Source organism: Pristiophorus japonicus, unplaced genomic scaffold (genome assembly GCF_044704955.1).
Source record: "Pristiophorus japonicus isolate sPriJap1 unplaced genomic scaffold, sPriJap1.hap1 HAP1_SCAFFOLD_452, whole genome shotgun sequence".
Classification (NCBI taxonomy): Eukaryota; Metazoa; Chordata; class Chondrichthyes; family Pristiophoridae; genus Pristiophorus; species Pristiophorus japonicus.
In genome coordinates this window covers 503993-514089 of record NW_027254355.1, presented here as the reverse complement: position 1 = coordinate 514089, position 10097 = coordinate 503993, and the positions used below count along the sequence as shown (strand labels likewise).

The 10097-nt window shown below is 53.2% G+C and overlaps 4 non-coding genes across 4 annotated transcripts; all 4 read right to left on the bottom strand.

Moving 5' to 3' along the window:
* Positions 1–368: 368 nt before the first annotated feature.
* On the bottom strand, positions 369–441 carry trnat-ugu (transfer RNA threonine (anticodon UGU)). The gene has a single exon. It is a non-coding gene; the product is annotated as a tRNA-Thr (tRNA).
* Positions 442–1304: 863 nt separating this feature from the next.
* Positions 1305–1377, bottom strand: trnat-agu (transfer RNA threonine (anticodon AGU)). The gene has a single exon. It is a non-coding gene; the product is annotated as a tRNA-Thr (tRNA).
* A 6497-nt stretch (positions 1378–7874) lies between these two features.
* On the bottom strand, positions 7875–7947 carry trnak-uuu (transfer RNA lysine (anticodon UUU)). The gene has a single exon. It is a non-coding gene; the product is annotated as a tRNA-Lys (tRNA).
* A 1695-nt stretch (positions 7948–9642) lies between these two features.
* On the bottom strand, positions 9643–9715 carry trnak-uuu (transfer RNA lysine (anticodon UUU)). Its single transcript has one exon. It is a non-coding gene; the product is annotated as a tRNA-Lys (tRNA).
* Between the last annotated feature and the right edge of the window lie 382 nt (positions 9716–10097).

The window sequence follows — 10097 nt, the reverse complement described above, 5'->3', positions numbered from 1 at the left end:
CGAGGTACCGGTTCTACACGTACAAGAGGTCTGAAGGCCAGGAAGTAGCAAGCTATGTCACCGAGCTAAGGGGCCTTGCAGGACATTGCAAATTTTAAAGGACATTTGGAGCACACGCTCAAGGACTTCTATATACTTCGCAAACTTTTGCCTGTCGAGACCCCAACCTTGAGTAAGGCCATAGCGATAGCCCAGGCGTTTATTGCCACCAGTGACAATACTAAGCAAATCTCTCAGCACACAAGTGCTGTTGTTTCATAAACCTTTTATGATGGGGGTAGAGAGTCAAGGAGAAGGGGGGAGTTTGAAAGGAAAGGGAAAAGGCAGAAGGGAGTGATGCATATTTAAATACTAAACTAATTTTAAGTAAGCCCCAGTGAGAATTGAACTCATGACCGCTGGTTTACAAGACCAGAGCTCTAATCCCTGAGCTATGGAGCCACCTGCTTTAATAATGACAGTGGAAGGAACAGAAAAGAGAGGGGAAGGGGAGACAGGGCAGAAGTGAGAGGGGAAGGGGAGAGCGAGAGTGGAAGGAGTGAGAGAGAGTGGAAGGGGCGAGAGAGGGAGAGAAACAGGAGAGAGTGGTGAAGGAGTGAGAGAGAGGGGGAAGGATAGATCAGGAGAAAGAGAGAGGGGCAGCGGAGAAAGAGAGTAACGGGGAAAGAGAGGTTAAGGGAAGAGAGAGGGAAGGAGTGAGAAAGAGTGAAGAAGAGGACAGAGCAGAAGGGGAGTGAGACAGGGGGAGGGGAGAGAAGTGAAGGGGAAGGGAAGAGAGGGGAAGGAGTGAGGGAGAGGGAGAAGGGGAGACAGGGAGGGGAAGGGGAGAGAGGGAGGTGGGGAGAATGTAGAAGGGGGAGAGAGAAGGGAAGGAGTAGGAAAGAGGGAAGGGGAAAGAGAGGGAGGGGAAGGGGAGAGAGATAGGGAAGAGAAAGAGAGGGAGAAGGGAAGAATCTGAAAGGAAAGGGAAAGGAGAGAGGGAAGAGAGAGTGAGAGAGAGGAGGGGTAGGGGAGAGAAAGGGAGGAAGGGGAAAGAGATGTTAAGGGGAGAGAGGGGGAAGGAGTGAGAGAGAGAGAGGGGGAGGGCAGAGAGTGAGGGGAGAGAGGGTGAGGTGAGTGAGGGGGAAAGGGAGAGAGAGGGGAATGAGTGAGAGACGGGGAAAACGAGATAGCGGGAAAAAGATGTAGAATGGGGAAGGGAGAGAGAACCTGTTGTTCCAAGGTCAGTCTCAGAGCTGTTTAATATTTATAATTAAAGCCCTTGTTAATTGATGGTGAATTTAAATACTGAGCTAATTTTGAGTAGGCCGCAGTGAGACTTGAACTCACAATCCCTGATTTACTAGACCAGTGCTCTAACCCCTGAGCTATGGAGCCACCTGCTTTTGGAAAATCAGGGGAAGGAGCAGGAAAGAGAGGGGAAGGGAAAAGAGAGAGTGGAAGAAGTGAGATAGAGAGGGAAGGGGAAAGAGAGACAGGGGGATGGGGAGAGAAAGGGGGAGGGGAGAGAGAGAAGGGGAGAGATGGTGGAGAGAGTGGGTAGGGGAGAGATGGAAAGGGGGGAAGTTGAGAGGGTGAGGCGAGGGAGACGGGAGAGAGTGAGAGAGGGGAATGAGTGAGAGACGGGGAAAGCAAGATGGTGGGAAAGGGAGAGAGGGGTAAAAAGATGTCGAACAGGTCATGATGGGTGTTATATATGTAAACCTGTAAATACTTTGTGTAACCACCAGAGGGCTCATCCCCTGGAGTCCCAACGGTTCCCACAATCCCTTGGGAGCACCTGTACTTCTGGAGAGGCTGGAGAGGCACTCTGGAGACCTGTAATAAAAGACTAAGGTCAACTTTGCTTTGAGCCCGCAGTATCTGGTCAGACTCTTTATTCATACACAACAACTGGCGACGAGATACTGATGAACCCAAAGATGCTGAGAACAGTGGGCATCCTGGAGAAATTTTCAGAGGGAGATGATTGGGAAACCTTCGTGGGGCGACTCGACCAATACTTCGTGGCCAACCCCTGAGCTATGGAGCCACCTGCTATAAAGAAGCCAGGGGGAGGAGCAGGAAAGAGAGGGGAAGTGAGACAAGGAGGCAGAGAGAGGGGAAGGGGAGAGCGAGAGTGGAAGGAGTGAGAGGGGGGAAGGGGAGGAAGAGAGAGAAGGGGAGAGAGGGGGGGAGGGGAGAGAGATGGGGGGAAGGAGAGAGAGCGGGGGAAGGAGAGAGATAGTGAGGGAAGGGGAGAGGGAGAAGGGGGAAGGTGCGAGAGCGAAGGGGAAAAGAGAGAGGGACAGGGGGAAGGGGAGAGAGAGAGAGGGAAGGGGAGAGAGAGTGTGTAAATGGGTGGAGGAAAGAGGGAATGGGTGAGAGAGAGGAAGATGTGAGAGAGAGAGGGGGAAAGGGAAAGAGAGGGAAAGGAACGGCAGAGAGTGGGGAAGGGGAGAGAGTGGGGAAGGGGAGAGAGAGGGGAATGAGTGATAAAGAGAAACGGGGAAAGCGAGAGAGCGGGAATGAGTAAAAAGAGGCAGAATGTGTAGTGATGGGGAAAGCAGGGAGAGAGGGACAAAAGGAGAAAGTTTTCTTTTAGGGTCAGTCTCAGAGCTTTTTTATATTTTTAGACTTTGTTAATTGACGGTGAATTTTAATACTGAGCTAATTTTGAGTAGGGCTCTGCTGGGATGTTGAACCCGCGACCTCTGGTTTAATAGACCAGTGCTGTAACCCCTGAGCTATGAACCCACCTGCTCTGCAACGGAGCAGGAAAGAGTGGAGAAGGGAAAAGAGAGAGGGCAGGGAGAGAGAGAGGGGGAAGGGGAGAGAGTGAGGAAGGAGTGAGAGAGAGGGGGAGGGGGAGAGAGGGAGGAAGAGAGAGTGGAAGGGGAGGAGAGCGGGTGAAGGGGAGAGAGAGAGGGGAAGGGGAGAGAGTGGGGAAGGAGTGAGAGAGAGGGGAAAAGGAGACCGGGGAGGAAGAGAGAGAGGAAGGGGAGAGACAGGACGGGGCGAGGAAGAGGGGGGAAGGGGAGAGAGTGTGTGGGAAGGGAGGGAGAGAGTGGATGGAGTGAGAGAGGCAAGGGGAGAGAGGGGGGAAGGAGTGGTTAGCGGACAGAGGGGTTGGGGAGAGAAGTAAGATAGACGAGGAAGGAGGGAGAGGGGAAGGAGTGGGGAGCGAATAAAAGTAGAGAGGGAAGGGGAGAGCAAGAGAGGGAAGGGGAGAGAGAGGGGAATGGGAGTGAGGGGGAAGGAGAGAGGGTGAGGCGATCGAGTGGAAAGGGAGCAGAGGGGGAATGAGTGAAAGACGGGGTAAAAAGATGTAGAACGGGTCGTGATGGGGAAGGCAGAGAGGGCTTTGGAAGGGGAGAGAGAGTGCAAGAGAGACGAGCCTGTTGTTGCATGGTCAGTCTTGGAACTGTTAAATATTTATAATTGAAGCCCTTGTTAATTGACGGTGAATTTAAATACTGAGCTAATTTTGAGTAGGCCCCAGTAAGATTGGAGCTCACAACCAATGGTTTATAAGTCTAGTGCTCTAACTCAGAACTACTAAGCCACATTTGCAGTAGCTGACATGGAAAGGAGTAGGAAAGAGAGGGGAAGGGAAAAGAGAGAGTTGAGGGAGTGAGAGAGAGAGGGAAGGGGAGAGAGAGGGGGAAGGAGAGAGAGAGGGAAGGGGAAAAAAGAGACAGGGGGATGGGGAGAGAAAGGGGGAGGGGAAAGAGAGAAGGGGAGAGAGGGTGGAGAGAGTGAGTAGGAGAGAGAGGGAGAGGGGGAAGGTGAAAGGGTGAGGCGAGGGAGACGGGAGAGAGTGAGAGAGGGGAATGAGTGAGAGACGGTGAAAGCAAGATGGTGGGAAAGGGAGAGAGGGGTAAAAAGATATAGAACGGGTCATGATGGGTGTTATATATGTAAACCTGTAAATACTTTGTGTAACCACCAGAGGGCTCATCCCCTGGAGTCCCAAGGGATCCAACAGTCCCTTGGGAGCACCTGTACTTAAGGAGGCCTCACAGGCTGGAGAGGCACTCTGGAGACCTGTAATAAAAGACTAAGGTCACACTTTGCTTTGAGCCCGCAGTATCTGGTCAGACTCTTTATTCATACATAACAACTGGCGACGAGATACAGATGACATACCCAACGATGCAGAGAACAGTGGGCATCCTGGATAAATTTTCGGCGGGAGATGATTGGGAAACCTTCGTGGAGCGACTTGACCAATACTTCGTGGCCAACGAGATGGAAGGAGAAATGAACACTGCCAAACGAAGGGCGATTCTCCTCACCGTTTGCAGGGCACCAACGTATGGCCTCATGAAAAACCTGCTTGCTCCAGCGAAATCCACAGAGAAATCGTACGATGAGTTGTGCACACTGGTCCGGGAGCATCATAACCCGAAGAAAAGCGTTCTGATGGTGAGGTATCGGTTCTACACGTACAAGAGGTCTGAAGGCCAGGAAGTGACAACCTATGTCGCTGAGCTAAGGGGCCTTGCAGGACATTGCAAATTTTGAGCACATGCTCAAGGACTTATTTGTACTTGGCATTGGCCACGAAACTGTACTTCGCAAACTTTTGACTGCAGAGACCCCAACCTTGAGTAAGGCCATAGCGATAGCCCAGGCGTTTATTGCCACCAGTGACAATACGAAGCAAATCTCTCAGCACACAAGTGCTGCGAACAAGGTGATGTTGTTTTATTAACCTTTTATGATTGGGGGAGAGGGAGAGGGAGAGTGGAGGAGGAGGAGGAGGGAGGCAAGGAAAGAGAGAATGAGCGAGAGAGAGAAGGGGGCAGTCTGAAAGGAAAGGGAAAAGTGAGAAGGCAGAAGAGAATGCCAGAAATGAGAGATGCATATTTAAATACCAAACTAATTTTGGGTAGGCACCAGTGAGATTAGAATTCACGACCCCAGTTCTGTAACCCCTGAGCTATGGAGTCACCTGCTTTAGTGAAGCCAGGGGAAGGTGCAGGAAAGAGAGGGGAAGGGGCGACAGGGAGGCAGAGAGAGGGGAAGGGGAGAGCGAGAGTGGAAGGAGTGAGAGAGAGGAGAAGGGGAGAGAGAGATGGAGGAATGGGAAAGAGTGGTGAAGGAGTGAGAGAGAGAGGGAAGGGTAGATTGGGAGAAAGAGAGAGGGGCAGGGGAGAGAGAGGGACGGGGAAAGAGAGGTGAAGGGAAGAGAGGGGGAAGGAGTGAGAAAGAGTGAAGAAGAAGAGAGAGGACAGGGGGAGGGGAGAGAAGTGAAGGGGAAGGGAAGAGAAGGGAAGGAGTAGGAGAGAGGAAGGGGAATGGGAGAGAGATGGGGTACGGAAAGAGAGGGGAAGGGTAGAGAGAGGGAGAAGGGAAGAATCTGAAAGGAAAGGGAAAGGAGAGAGAGAGGAGGGAGGGAAGAGAGAGTGAGAGAGAGGAGGGAAAGGTGAGAGAGTGGGGAAGGTGAGAGAGTGGGGAAGGTGAGAGAGTGGGTAAGGGGAGAGAGTGGGGAAGGGGAGAATCTGAAAGGAAAGGGAAAGGAGAGAAAGAGGAGGGAGGGAAGAGAGAGTGAGAGAGTGTGAGAGAGAGGAGGGAAAGGTGAGAGAGTGGGGAAGGTGAGAGAGTGGGGAAGGTGAGAGAGTGGGTAAGGGGAGAGAGTGGGGAAGGGGAGAGAGTGGGGAAGGGGAGAGAGAGTGGGGAAGAGGAGAGAGTGGGGAAGGTGAGAGAGTGGGTAAGGGGAGAGAGTGGGTGAGTGGGGAAGGGGGGAGAGAGTGGGGAAGGGGGGAGAGGAGAGAGAGGAGAAGGGGAGAGAGAGAGGGGAAGGGGAGAGAGTGGGGAAGGGGAGAGAGAGTGGGGAAGAGGAGAGAAGGGGAGAGAGGGGAGAGAGTGAGGAAGGGGAGAGAGTGGGGAAGGAAAGAGAGGGGAAGGGAAGAGAGAGGGGAATGAGTGAGAAATGTAGCGAGGAAAACGAGAGAGCGGGAACGAGTAAAAAGAGGCAGAATATGTAATGATGGGGAAAGCAGGGAGAGAGGGAAAGGGACAAGAACAGGGAAACCTTTTGTTCCAGGGTCGGTCTCGGAGCTGTCTAATATTTATAACTAAATCCCTTGTTCAATGACGGTGAATTTAAATACTGAGCTAATTTTGTGTAAGTCTCACTGAGATTTGAACCCACGACCCCTGGTTTAGAGGACCAGTGCACTAACCCCTGAGGTATGGAGCCACCTGTTTTGGGAAAGACAGTGGAATGAGCAGGAAAGATAGGGGAAGGGAAAAGAGAGAGTGGAAGGAGTGAGAGAGAGGGGGAAGGGAAGAGAGAGAGAGAGGGGAAGGGAGACAGCGAGGAAGAGAGGGAGCTGGGGAAAGAGAGGGAGGGGATGCAGAGAGAGAGAGTGTGTGGAATGGTGGGGAGAGAGAAGGGAAGGAGTGGGAGAGAAGGGAGGAAGGGGAGAGAGAGGGGGAAGGGAGAGAGTGGGGAAGGGGAGAGAGAGGGGGAAGGGGAGAGCGTGAGGGGAGGGAGGGGGAAGGCAGGGAGAGGGGAATGAGTGACAGACGGGGAGAGTGAGAGAGGGAAGGGTAGAGAGAGGGAGCCGAGTCGAGAGAGGGGAAGGGGAGTGTGAGGGGAAGGGAGAGAGAGGGGGAAGAATAGAGAATGAGGGGAGAGAGGGGGAATTAGAAAGAGGGTGTGGTGAGGGAGGGGGAAAGGGGGGAGAGGGGAATGAGTGATAGACGGGAAAGCGAGATAGTGGGAAAGTGAGAGGGGGGTAAAAAGATGTAGAATGGGGCGTGATGGGGAAGGGAGAGAGAGATTTGGAAGGCGAGAGAGAGTGTAAGAGAGACGAGAAGATAAGAGGGGGAAGGGTGTGAGGGGAGCCTGTTGTTCCAGGGTCGGTCTCGGAGCTGTTTAATATTTATAATTAAAGCCCTTGTTAATTGACGGTGAGTTTAAATACTGAGCTAATTTTGAGCAGGCCCCAGTGAGATTTGAACCCACGACCCCTGGAGACAGGGAAGAAGAGAGAGGGGAAGGGGAGAGAGAGAGGCAGAGAGGGGAAAGAGAGGGAGGGGATGGGGAGAGAATGGCGAAGGAGTGAGAGAGCGACGAAGGAGTGAGAGAGCGGTGAATGGGAGAGAGGGAGAAGGGAGAGAGGGGGGAGCAGAAAGGGAGAGAGGTGGGAATGGGCCAGAGGGGGAGGGGGAGAGTCTGATGGGAAAGGGGAGAGTGAGAGCGAGGGAAGGAGAGAAAGGGAGGTGGGAGGGGGGTGAGAAGAGTGGAGACAGCGGAGGGGAAGGAGAGAGTGGGGGAGAAAATGAAAAGGGAGAGGGGAAGGAGTGAGTGACAGTGGAAGGGGAGAGAGAGGGGGAAGGGGAGATAGTGGGGGAATGGGAGAGAGAGGGGGAAGGGGAGAGAGGGAGGGGGAAGGGAGAGAGTGGGGGAAGGGGAGAGAGTGAGGGGGAAGGGGAGAGAGAGGTGGAAGGAGAGAGAGAGGAAAGGGGAGAGAGGGAGGGGGAAGGGGAGAAAGGGGGGAAGGGGAGAGAGAGGGAGGGGAACGGGAGAGAGAGGGGAAGGGAAGAGAATGGGGAAGGGGAGAGAGTGGGGAAGGGATGAGGGGAATGAGTGATAAAGAGAAACAGGGAAAGCGAGAGAGCGGGAAAGAGTAAAAAGTGGCAGAATGTGCAGTGATGGGGAAAGCAGGATGGCTGGGTCAGGGGGCGAAAGGCAAGAACAGGAGAGACAGGGAAAGCGAGATAGCGGGAAACAGATTTAGAACGGGTCGTGATGGGGAAGGGAGATAGAGTGCAAGAGAGATGAGCCTGTTGTTCCAGAGTCGGTCTGAGATCTGTTTCATGCTAATAATTAAATCCTTTGTTAATTAACAGCAAATTTAAATACTGAGCTAATTTTGAGTCGGCCCCAGTAAGATTTGAACCCATGCCCACGGGTTTAAAAGACCAGTGCTCTAACCCCTGAGCTATGGAGCCACCTACTCTCAGAACGACAGGGGACGGAGCAGGAAAGAGAGAGGAAGGGAAAAGAGAGAGTGGAAGGAGTGAGAGAGAGAGGGGAAGGGGTGAGAGAGAGGGGGAGGGGAGCGAGAGGGGGAGGGGGAGACAGGGAGGAAGAGAGAGGGGAAGAGGAGAGTGAGGTTAGAGGGGGAAGGAGTGAGAGAGAGGGGGAGGGGAGAGAGAGAGGGGGAGGGAGCGAGAGGGGGAAAACCTGAAAGGAAAGGGAAAAGAGAAAGACAAGAGGGAGGGACAAGGGAATAGGGGAAAGAGAGAGATGCAGGGGAAGGGGAGAGTGTGTGGAAGGGAGTGAATGGAGTGAGAGAGGTGGAAGGAGTGGTTAGCAGACAGAGGGGTTGGGAAGAGAATAAGATAGACAAGGAAGGAGAGTGAGATCGTGGGAAAGGGAGAGAGATATTTCGATGGAGAGAAAGTATAACAGAGATGAGAAGAGGAGAGCGGAGAGTTGCTAAAGGGTCAGTCTCAGAGCTGTTTAATATTTATAATTAAAGCCCTTGTTAATTGACAGTGAATTTTGAGTAGGCCGCAGTGGAATTTGATCCCACAACCCCTGGTTTACTAGACCAGTGCTCTATCCCCTGAGCTATGGAGCCAACTGCTTTGAGAAAGATAGGGGAAGGAGCAGGAAAGGGAGGGGAAGGGAGAAGAGAGAGTGAAAGGAGTGAGAGAGAGGGGAAGGGGAGACAGCGAGGAAGAGAGGGAGGCGGGGAAAGAGAGGGAGGGGATGGAGAGAGAGAGAATGTGGAAGGGTGGGGAGAGAGTGGGAGAGAGTGGGGAATGAGTGAGAGAGAAGAAAGGAAGGGGAGACTGGGAGAAAGGGAAAGGGGAGAGAGAGGTTAAGAGGAGAGAGGGGGAAGGAGTGAGAGAGAGAGGGGGAGGGCAGAGAGGGGAAGGGGATAGAATGAGAGAGAGGGAAGGGGAGACAGCGAGGAAAAGAGTGAGGTGGGGAAAGAGAGGGAGGGGATGGAGAGAGATAGAGTGTGTGGAAGGGTGGGGAGAGAGAAGGGAAGGAGTGGGAGAGAAGGGAGGAAGGGGAGACTGGGAGAAAGAGAGAGGGGAAGGGGAGAGAGAGGTTAGAGGGGGAAGGAGTGAGAGGGGGAGGGGAGAGAGAGGGGGAAAACCTTAAAGGAAAGGGAAAAGAGAAAGACAGGAGGGAGGGAAAAGGGAAAAGGGGAAAGAGAGAGAGTGGAAGGAGTGAGCGAGAGGGGGAAAGGGGAACAAGAGGCAGGGGAAGGGGAGAGAGTGGGGAAGGGAAGAGAGAGGGGAGGGAGCGAGAAGGCGGGGAGAGGGGAATGAGGGGAAGACGGGGAGAGTGATAGAGGGAAGGGGAGAGAGAAGGAGCCGGGTAGAGAGAAGGGAAGTGGAGTGTGAGGGGAAGGAAGAGAGAGGGGGAAGGATAGCGAGTAAGGGGAGAGAGGGGGAATGAGAAAGAGGGTGTGATGAGGGAGGGGGAAGGGGGAGAGGGGAATTAGGGAGAGACGGGGAAAGCAAGATAGTGGGAAAAAGATTTAGAACGGGTCGTGATGGCGAAGGGAGATAGAGTGTAAGAGAGATGAGCCTGTTGTTCCAGAGTCGGTCTGAGAGCTGTTTCATATTTATAATTAAATCCTTTGTTAATTAACAGCAAATTTAAATACTGAGCTAATTTTGAGTCGGCCCCAGTAAGATTTGAACCCATGCCCACGGGTTTAAAAGACCAGTGCTCTAACCCTTGAGCTATGGAGCCACCTACGCTCGGAAAGACAGGGGACGGAGCAGGAAAGAGAGAGGAAGGGAAAAGAGAGAGTGGAAGGAGTGAGAGAGAGAGGGGAAGGGGTGAGAGAGTGGAAGGAGAGAGAGAGAAGGGAGGGGAAGAGGTGAGAGAGTAGAAGGAGTGAGAGAGAGGGGACAAGGGGAGAGAGGGGAAGGTTAGAGAGTGTGGGGATGGAGTGAGAGAGACGGAAGGGAAGACAGCGAGGAAGAGAAGGATGTGGGGAAAGAGAGGGAGGGGATGGAGAGAGAGTGTGGAAGGGAGGGAGAGAGAGTGGGAGAGAGAGGGAGGGGAGAGAGCTTAAGGGGAGAGAAAGGGAAGGAGGGGGAGGGAAAGAGAGAGTGGGAGGAGAAGGGGC